At 35.1% G+C, this 8,690-nt stretch overlaps 1 protein-coding gene across 4 annotated transcripts in view; it reads left to right on the top strand.

Moving 5' to 3' along the window:
- Positions 1 to 8,690, top strand: part of CCSER1 (coiled-coil serine rich protein 1) — a 1,491,420-nt gene that overhangs the window by 1,146,335 nt on the left and 336,395 nt on the right. The gene's annotated exons all lie outside the window — the stretch shown is intronic.

Raw genomic sequence — 8,690 nt, 5'->3', positions numbered from 1 at the left:
TTATGAAATAAAATGTAGGAAAAATATTATTAATATTTTATGTTTAATTTTACAGATATTATCATTGTGCATGAGATGAGAATGTTACACTTATTTGAATTCTCCAAAATTCAGAAGTATGTCTTAGGCATTCATTTACCTTTAAAAGCAATTTTCAATATTGTGTAGTCTGGCTTTATAAAAGGTTACTTTTAATATATGATAGTCTAGATACCATGTTATAATTCTTCAAGTAATAACAATAATCCTGTTAATCAGTATGTAATTTTAATATACATATGGCCCATGTTTGGTATATCATGAAGTAATTACTTAAATAATCTACTCAGTATGGCCTATGCCTATATGTTTATGGGTTCTCATATAAATATTTAGTAATATTCAAAATTACAGACTAAGTTCTATTATTTAATTCAAGTGTGGTTATACATAAAGATTAGTCGATTATATTTATTTAATTTTATTAAAATAATGTAAATATTATACATATAATATGGTCATATATACAATATAATATTCAAACAAAATGATCACAATTTCAATTGTAATTTATGAGAGATTTTAATATAATGGTATTGTCACTCATCACTTACTATCAATTCAGGTCTTCCTTCTGATTTGCTTTCCTATTAATAGCAACATAATTTTTCAGGTCACCAAGATCTAAACTTCAAAATTATCTTTGACTTCATCATCTTTTCTTTGCCATCAAATCAAGCCAGTCATAGAATCTTATCAGTTCTATCTTCTTCATTTTATGTACGTATTCCCTTTCTAATGCCACTTCTAAATTTCAGGTCTTTGTATATACATACAACTCATTTCAACTCTCCTTCTCAGCCTCCTATTTTCTTTCCTTCTAGGCACGCCTTAGGCTCCAGCTTAATATATACCCCATTCCCCAGATATCCCTCATTTCTCAACATCCTTCCTTTGTTCATGCTAAATGATCCCAGTTTCATTTATTCATCAATTTTTACAGAAAATCCTACTCATCTTTCAAAATTTTGCCTAAATTCCATTTTGTAAAATAACCAAGCTGGAACTTTGCTTTATAAGAAGAACTCTAGCCCTTCTTCATCTGCTGTTAACCCTTTAGATAGATAAGCTTTTCTCTAAACAAGTTTAAGGGTGTTCCTCCTTTCATTAAGTTCTCTTCTCTTTCCTGACTATCTTACTTAATAGATGAAGACATCACTTACTTTTACATTAAATATTTTATATTGTCTTTCTCCTGTCACTAGAACCCAGAATATAATCCCTGAGCATATAGGTTTTTCTTTTTTCCTGTTCACTGCTGAATCCCCATTCTTCTCAAACTGTGCCTGTCAGAGAGTAGAACCAAAAGTGTTTTCAATTACTAAATGTCCAGTCAGGAATAATCTTCTCTCTTATACCTGCTTAAAGTACTTAATATATCCTACATGTATTATTAATATTTTTGCCATTTTGTTAGTATTTTTTAAACTTGCTTAAAAGAGATTTTCATAATTTATTATTCACCTCTTATAGTATATTATTTGTAACAGGTCCACAGTAAGGATTTTTAATATATGTTGCCTAAATGAACTACTCTTATATAATGGTGGTGATTAATATGTAGACATGTGAATCTAGTTTCACAAAGTCCACATTTTCAATGTAATCCTTTATAAGAGTAGGTGAGTACTTTAATATTTCTTTCCAAAACACTATAGGTTACTTTCTTGATTTTCTGCATTACTTTTAAAATGTCAGTTGTTTCAAAACTATTTTAAAATTTATTTCTTTTTTCTAATAAATTCACTATTCTATTGGAATAGCATATTTTAGGATCTTTAGGATACATGAGTGATACAAAAATGGCATCTTCATTCTTATTTACCTTATTATAAAACTGTATTTATCTTTGTGGATTTAAAAAAAAAATCTCAAGGCAGAAATGCCAATACTTATATTAATAAGGCTTTTAGAACATTAATGGTCATATTAATAAATGTTCTAGAAGTACTCAGACACATAGAAGTTAAGGCCACAGTTTCCAGAACTAGACTGCTGGGTTTAATGCCTTCCTCTATCCCTGGCTTTTCTGATTTAGTCATTTGTTAAGAAAAAAAGGAATATAATAAAAATAAAGAATTTGAGTGAACTCCGGGAGTTGGTGATGGACAGGGAGGCCTGGCATGCTGCGATTCATGGGGTCACAAAGAGTCGGACACGACTGAGCGACTGAACTGAACTGAACTGAACTGATTATCACTGTAGAGTTTGTTAGTCTATGTAAAGAACTTAAACAGTGTCTCACACGACAGACCTACGTAAGTGCCTGCTAGTTTGGTTATTATGATTGAGAGAATGTCACAGTTGAGAGTGATTTTTCAGAACTTCAGGCATGTAATCATCATCCTATAGAATGATAAATTCCTTTCTGCACTCCCAGGGCAGATCCGTCACTCACAGGCAGACTCACAAAGAAATAAGTTCATGAGCCTGATGTATGAACTTAAAAGTTATAAATGTGTAAATCACAATTCTGGTTTACCTATGTGCAGTAAGAATGCTTACAATACTATGGAAGCAGATAAGTTGTTCAACCTTGTCTCCATGTGGGTGAGACAAAGGAAGCCGAAAAGCCAAATGTTAATTGAAATGGCTTAGTGAGCATGTTAATTAAAGAAGAAACTGGTGTTTGATTTTGATATGAAGTGGCATTATGCTAAAAATAATGATGCCAGGCAGCATTCTTGGAACTGAACCTCCTCTCCTGGGGCGGGAGGACACCGTGTCTTCACCCATGCTATGCTTCCTGGCCTAAAAAACTCTGTTCTTGGTGACATAAGTTTTTGTCAGGTATGTTCATTTAGTCAACTGTTATATACTTGTATATACCTAGAAATATTTTCTGTCACTTTATAGGGAATTTTCAGCATTCCAGACTGTCTCTATGTAGTGAGAGGGAATTCTTGCTTCACTCTATGTTCTTACCTGGCTAAAGGCATCCTGTTTGGTACCCTTAATCTTTTTTATATTGTTTTATGTTGTATTTTTTATTTTTAAAATTTTAAGTTACTGTGGTGAAAACACTTAACATGAGATCTACTTCCTAAAATAATTTTAAGTCTACAACGCACTATTGTTGACCACAGGTAACCAAAATAGTTTGGTAGCACGGAAACTATTACCACGTACTATGTATGGAAAATGGAGAAGGCAATGGCACCCCACGCCAGTACTCTTGCCTGGAAAATACCGTGGATGGAGGAGCCTGCATCCATGGGGTTGTGAACAGTCAGACTTGACTGAGTGACTTCACTTTCACGTATTGGAGAAGGAAATGGCAACCCACTCCAGTATTCTTGCCTGGAGAATCCCAGGGATGAGGGAGCCTGATGGGCTGCTGTCTGTGGGGTCACACAGGGTCGGACATGACTGAAGTGACTTAGCAACACAGCAGCAGCATGTATGGAAAAAGTGAAGTATACATTATTATTAAGACACACAACAGAAAAGAAGTATTGGTATATACTTTGGAATATTACATTAGAGGAAACAATGAACTTCCTGTTAGCTCTTATTTCCTCTTAGTACATTTTGATGTGTCCCAAAGTAGTCCACTGATGCAGTGAAGTTAACAGAAGACACAGCCAAATATGTTTCATTTTTTTCAGAATGAAAACTCAGCTCTTCTATCACCAATCTGAGCTCAACATGAAAGATATATTTAAATATTCATGGTTCAACTTGCATGCTCTGTTTTTATTATGAGGATTCAGTAATAATACACATTTATGCACATATGCATGCACACACACATACATTTCTGAAACTCTAGAGCCATATCTTAATGTAAAGCAGGCAACTAAACATATTTATTCCAAGTGGTTAAATAGTCTCAAAAAATAAAGCAAAACCCCCAAAAGTCCTAAAACAGTATCTTATAAAGAATAAAAATCTTTCTCTAGACATCTACATAAAACCTTACACCTATGGTCAACAACATTGTGTTGTACACCTAAAATATTTTTAGCAAGTAGATCTCATGTTAAGTGTTTTCACCACAGTAACTTAAAATTTTAAAAAATAAAAAATAAAACATAAAATAATATAAAAATGACTAAGGGCACATAATAAAAATAACATTTTTGTGCTTTAACCTCACAGTGCACTTAATTTAGATGTAGATATTTGTGGGGAAAACGTTCAGTTCTGAATAGAATGGTTCTAATTATTAAATGCCACTGCAGAAAATGCAAATGTTTAATCTACATAAGCTTCATTATGCCAAAAAACTACAAGTAAAATATTTAGTGCTAACTTTAAGATGGGAATACGTCTTCCTTATTGTGCTGTAACTTTACTCTGAGAAATATTTCTGGGAAGAAAAGATTAATTTTACTATTTGTGCATTTAACTGGAGATTGTTCACGATTGATGATTTTGGCTTAGTAAGGCATCATTTTCAAAAAGAAAAAAAGGAAAGAAACAGGTGAGACTATCCATGGAAAGTGAGACTTGGCACCCACTATTTTAAACTATATAGCTTCAATTATCGCTCTATTTTACACTGAACACATAATAATATTGTTTAATTTTAATACTTTAGGTGTCAGTAATTCAGAATTTGTTATCAAGTGGAGTCAGTTGGTAGAAATGAATTTTCTCACAATGTGAGAGGCAAAGTTAAACCATACACAGAATTCTAATGCAATAAAATCACTTAAAAATAACTCTTTAAAAAACTTTAAATAGCTAAGCTTTATGTGCAGTAAGATATAATAAAATATAATTTAAAACAAACTTTTTCAGCAATATTTTCAGGCAGTGTCTTTGGAGCATAACATCCTCTCACAAGAAGGGCCTCACCTCTTTTGCAATGATATGCTCACTGAGCTAAATACAGTCCCTTCTGCTTGACACATGAAAATACATTACAGATACATTGAGTTAATATCAATATTTAATAATAACCTGCATTTCTAAAGCACTTGTTTGCATTTATAAAGCGCTTGCTTCATAGCTCAGTGGTAGAGAATCCACCTGCAAGGCAGGAGAACTGCAGAAAATGCAGGTTCAATTCCTGGGTTGGGAAGATACCTTGGAGAAAGAAATGACAACCTGCTGCAGTATACTTGCCTGGAAAAATCCCATGGACAGAGGAGCTAGACAAGCTGTAGTCCATGGGATCCCAAGAGAGTTGGACAGGACTTAGTGAGTAAACAACAACAATGTGTCATATTGCAACATTTGATTGATTGTCTTATCAATTCTGTGATGCAAAGTAGATATTAAAATCCTTCCATTTAAGGTGAGGTTATTGAACCACAAAAAGATTATGATTATTCAAGATCACACAAATAGTTATGCAAGTAAGTGACTTACCTTAAATTTATTCACTGACTACTTATTATATGTCAGGCCTTATGTAATTAGGTAAAAGTAAATCCACAGTACTTGTAGACCACCAGGATCCTCTGTCCATGGAATTCTCCAAGCAAGAATACTGACGTGGGACGCTATTCCCTTCTCTAGGGAATCTTCCTGACCTAGGGATTGAACCCAGGTCTCCAGCATTGCAGGCAGATTCTTTACCATCTGAGCCACCAGAGAATCCTTTCCTTATAGAGCACTTGTTGAATACCAGAAAATGTTCTAATTGCTTTATAACTATAATTTATGTAATCAATTTACAGGTGAGAAAGTGAGGCAAAAAGAGATTAAGTAAGTGATTTGGGGTCACCAATGTATTGAGGGAAAGAGCCAGCATAAGAACCCATGTGTCCATAAATGCAGTTCTATGATTTTCTATTTCATATGCCCAGGGACCTGAGAGCTATTACTGAAAATGATTTTAAATTTTGAAAAATAGGATGCAAATGATATTTAAATTAAACTTGATACAAAAATAATTGTAAGGAAAAGATTTGGGAAAATGAAGAAAAATTTAGTAAATTAAAAAAAAATAGGATAATTGAAAAGTATAACAGCATTATTAAAAAATATAGATGGAAGAAAGATTCAAAGTCATCATGAGGGAAGTGAAATGTCTATATATGTTATCTTAAATGATACCCCTTCAAGGGACTTGGTGAATTCATTGGCATATTCTTTTATTGAAAAACAAAAATACTAGTTTCATGAATTTGTTTTAATTAAATATATTGTATTGGATATTTTTTTCTCAAAGCACTGATGTGAGCCAGTTATCTGACATTCATTTTCTTTATAGTCTTCAAAGAGTATGTGCTAATACAGACATGATCAAGACCTTGGTATTCTTACAAACAAGAGTTTGTTCAACTCAGGAGCATTTGGGGAAGGGAGAAGTTACAAAAATATTAAAAACAAAGAGCAAGCAGAGTTGAGTGTTTAAATATGTTTACGCTTTCATATATATTTTTTGTCAGATTCACTTAAGGGTTATTTAGTTCACACAAGATTACCTTCTAGAGTTTCTGTGGATATACAGCTGAGTGCTATGACCCCACATCTTATATACTGTTGCTTTTAATCACTTTGGTGAATTTATACTTTCTCTTTTAAAGAGATAATACAGTGACTAAGAGTGAAGGATGTGAAAACTATGCGATGGAAAGTTGAGGAGAAAATGGGTCAGTCGTTTTCCAACAGCCTAACATGCTATTTTCCCTACCATCTCTCCTTTGGTATACACATGTACCCCCATTCAAAAGCTCAGGGAAAAGAAAAATACAGTTCTCTACAGTACTTTCTACTTCACTGGAATTAATCATACAAAAAACTACTATTTTATAGATTTTGTGCTAGATCTAACATTAATCCTCTCAACCATCCCATAAGGGGAGACCTGCTAGGATTTCACTGTGTAGATGAAGCTTTAGAGTGATCAGTAGGCAGAAACAAAACTCAACCCTCTGTAATTCCAAATATGTGCTCAAATTGTTATGCTTAACAAGGAGGTCACTTGTTAAAAAACATTTTTCAGAGTGTTGTCTTTCATGGTCCTACTTCATGGTTCATTGTCCTAAAGACTCTCGAGAGTGATAGGACCTTTTCAAATTTTGTTTAAATACTAAAACGAGTTATCTTGGAAATTTTAAAAAAATTCTCACTCCTAGGTCATCAGTTCAGTTCAGTCACTCAGTCGTGTCCGACTTTTCGCAACCCCATAAATTGCAGCATGTCAGGCCTCCCTGACCATCACCAACTCCCGGAGTTCACTCAAACTCATGTCCATCAAGTCGGTGATGCCATTCAGCCATCTCAGCCTCTGTCGTGCCCTTCTCCTCCTGCCCCCAACCCCTCCCAGCATCAGAATCTTTTCCAATCAGTCAACTCTTCGCATCTGTCATCAGGTGGCCAAAGTACTGGAGTTTCAGCTTTAGCATCAATCCTTCCAAAGAACACCAGGACTGATCTCCTTTCGACAGGACTGGTTGGATCTCCTTGCAGTCCAAGCGAATCTCAAGAGTCTTCTCCAACACCACAGTTCAAAAGCATCAATTCTTCAGTGCTCAGCTTTCTTCACAGTCCAACTCTCATATCCATACATGACCACAGGAAAAACCACAGCCTTGACTGGACGGACCTTTGTTGGCAAAGTAATGTCTCTGCTTTTGAATATGCTATCTAGGTTGGTCATAACTTTCCTTCCAAGGAGTGAGCGTCTTTTAGTTTCATGGCTTCAATCACTCTCTGCAGTGATTTTGGAACCCCCCCAAAATAAAGTCCGACACTGTTTCCACTGTTTCCCCATCTATTTGCCATGAAGTGATGGGACCAGATGCCATGATCTTCATTTTCTGAATGTTGAGCTTTAAGCTAACTTTTTCACTCTATACTTTCATTTTCATGAGGCTTTTGAGTTCCTCTTCACTTTCTGCCATAAGGGTGGTGTCATCTGCATATCTGAGGTTATTGATATTTCTCCCAGCAATCTTGATTCCAGCTTGTACTTAATCCAGCCCAGTGTTTCTCATGATGTATTGTGCATATAAGTTAAATAAGCAGGGTGACAATATACAGCCTTGACATACTCCTTTATTTGGAACCAGTCTCTTGTTCCGTGTCCAGTTCTAACTGTTGATTCTTGACCTGCATATAGGTTTCTCAAGAGGCAGGACAGGTGGTCTGGTATTCCCATCTCATTCAGAATTTTCCACAGTTTATTGTGATCCACACAGTCAAAGGCTTTGGCATAGTCAAGAAAGCAGAAATAGATGTTTTTCTGGAACTCTCTTGCTTTTTCCATGATCCAGTGGATGTTGGCAATTTTATCTCTGGTTCCTCTGCCTTTTCCAAAACCAGCTTGAACATCAGGAAGTTCACGGTTCACGTATTGCTGAAGCCTGGCTTGGAGAATTTTGAGCATTACTTTACTAGTGTGTGAGATGAGTGCAATTGTGCAGTAGTTTGAGCATTCTTTGGCATTGCCTTTCTTTGGAATTGGAATGAAAACTGACCTTTTCCAGTCCTGTGGCCACTGCTGAGTTTTCCAAATTTGCTGGCATACTGAGTGCAGCAGTTTCACAGCATCATCTTTGAGGATTTGAAATAGCTCAACTGGAATTCTATCACCTTCAATAGCTTTGTTCATAGTGATGCTTTCTAAGGCCCACTTGACTTCATATTCCAGGATGCCTGGCTCTAGGTGAGTGATCACAGCTTTGTGATTATCTTGGTCGTGAAGATCTTTTTTATACAGTTCTTCTGTGTATTCTTGCCACCTCTTCTTA

The sequence above is a fragment of the Ovis aries genome, chromosome 6, assembly GCF_016772045.2.
Source record: "Ovis aries strain OAR_USU_Benz2616 breed Rambouillet chromosome 6, ARS-UI_Ramb_v3.0, whole genome shotgun sequence".
NCBI lineage: Eukaryota > Metazoa > Chordata > Mammalia > Artiodactyla > Bovidae > Ovis > Ovis aries.
Note: the sequence above shows the minus strand (reverse complement) of the source record. Positions and strands in the feature narration are given on the sequence as shown.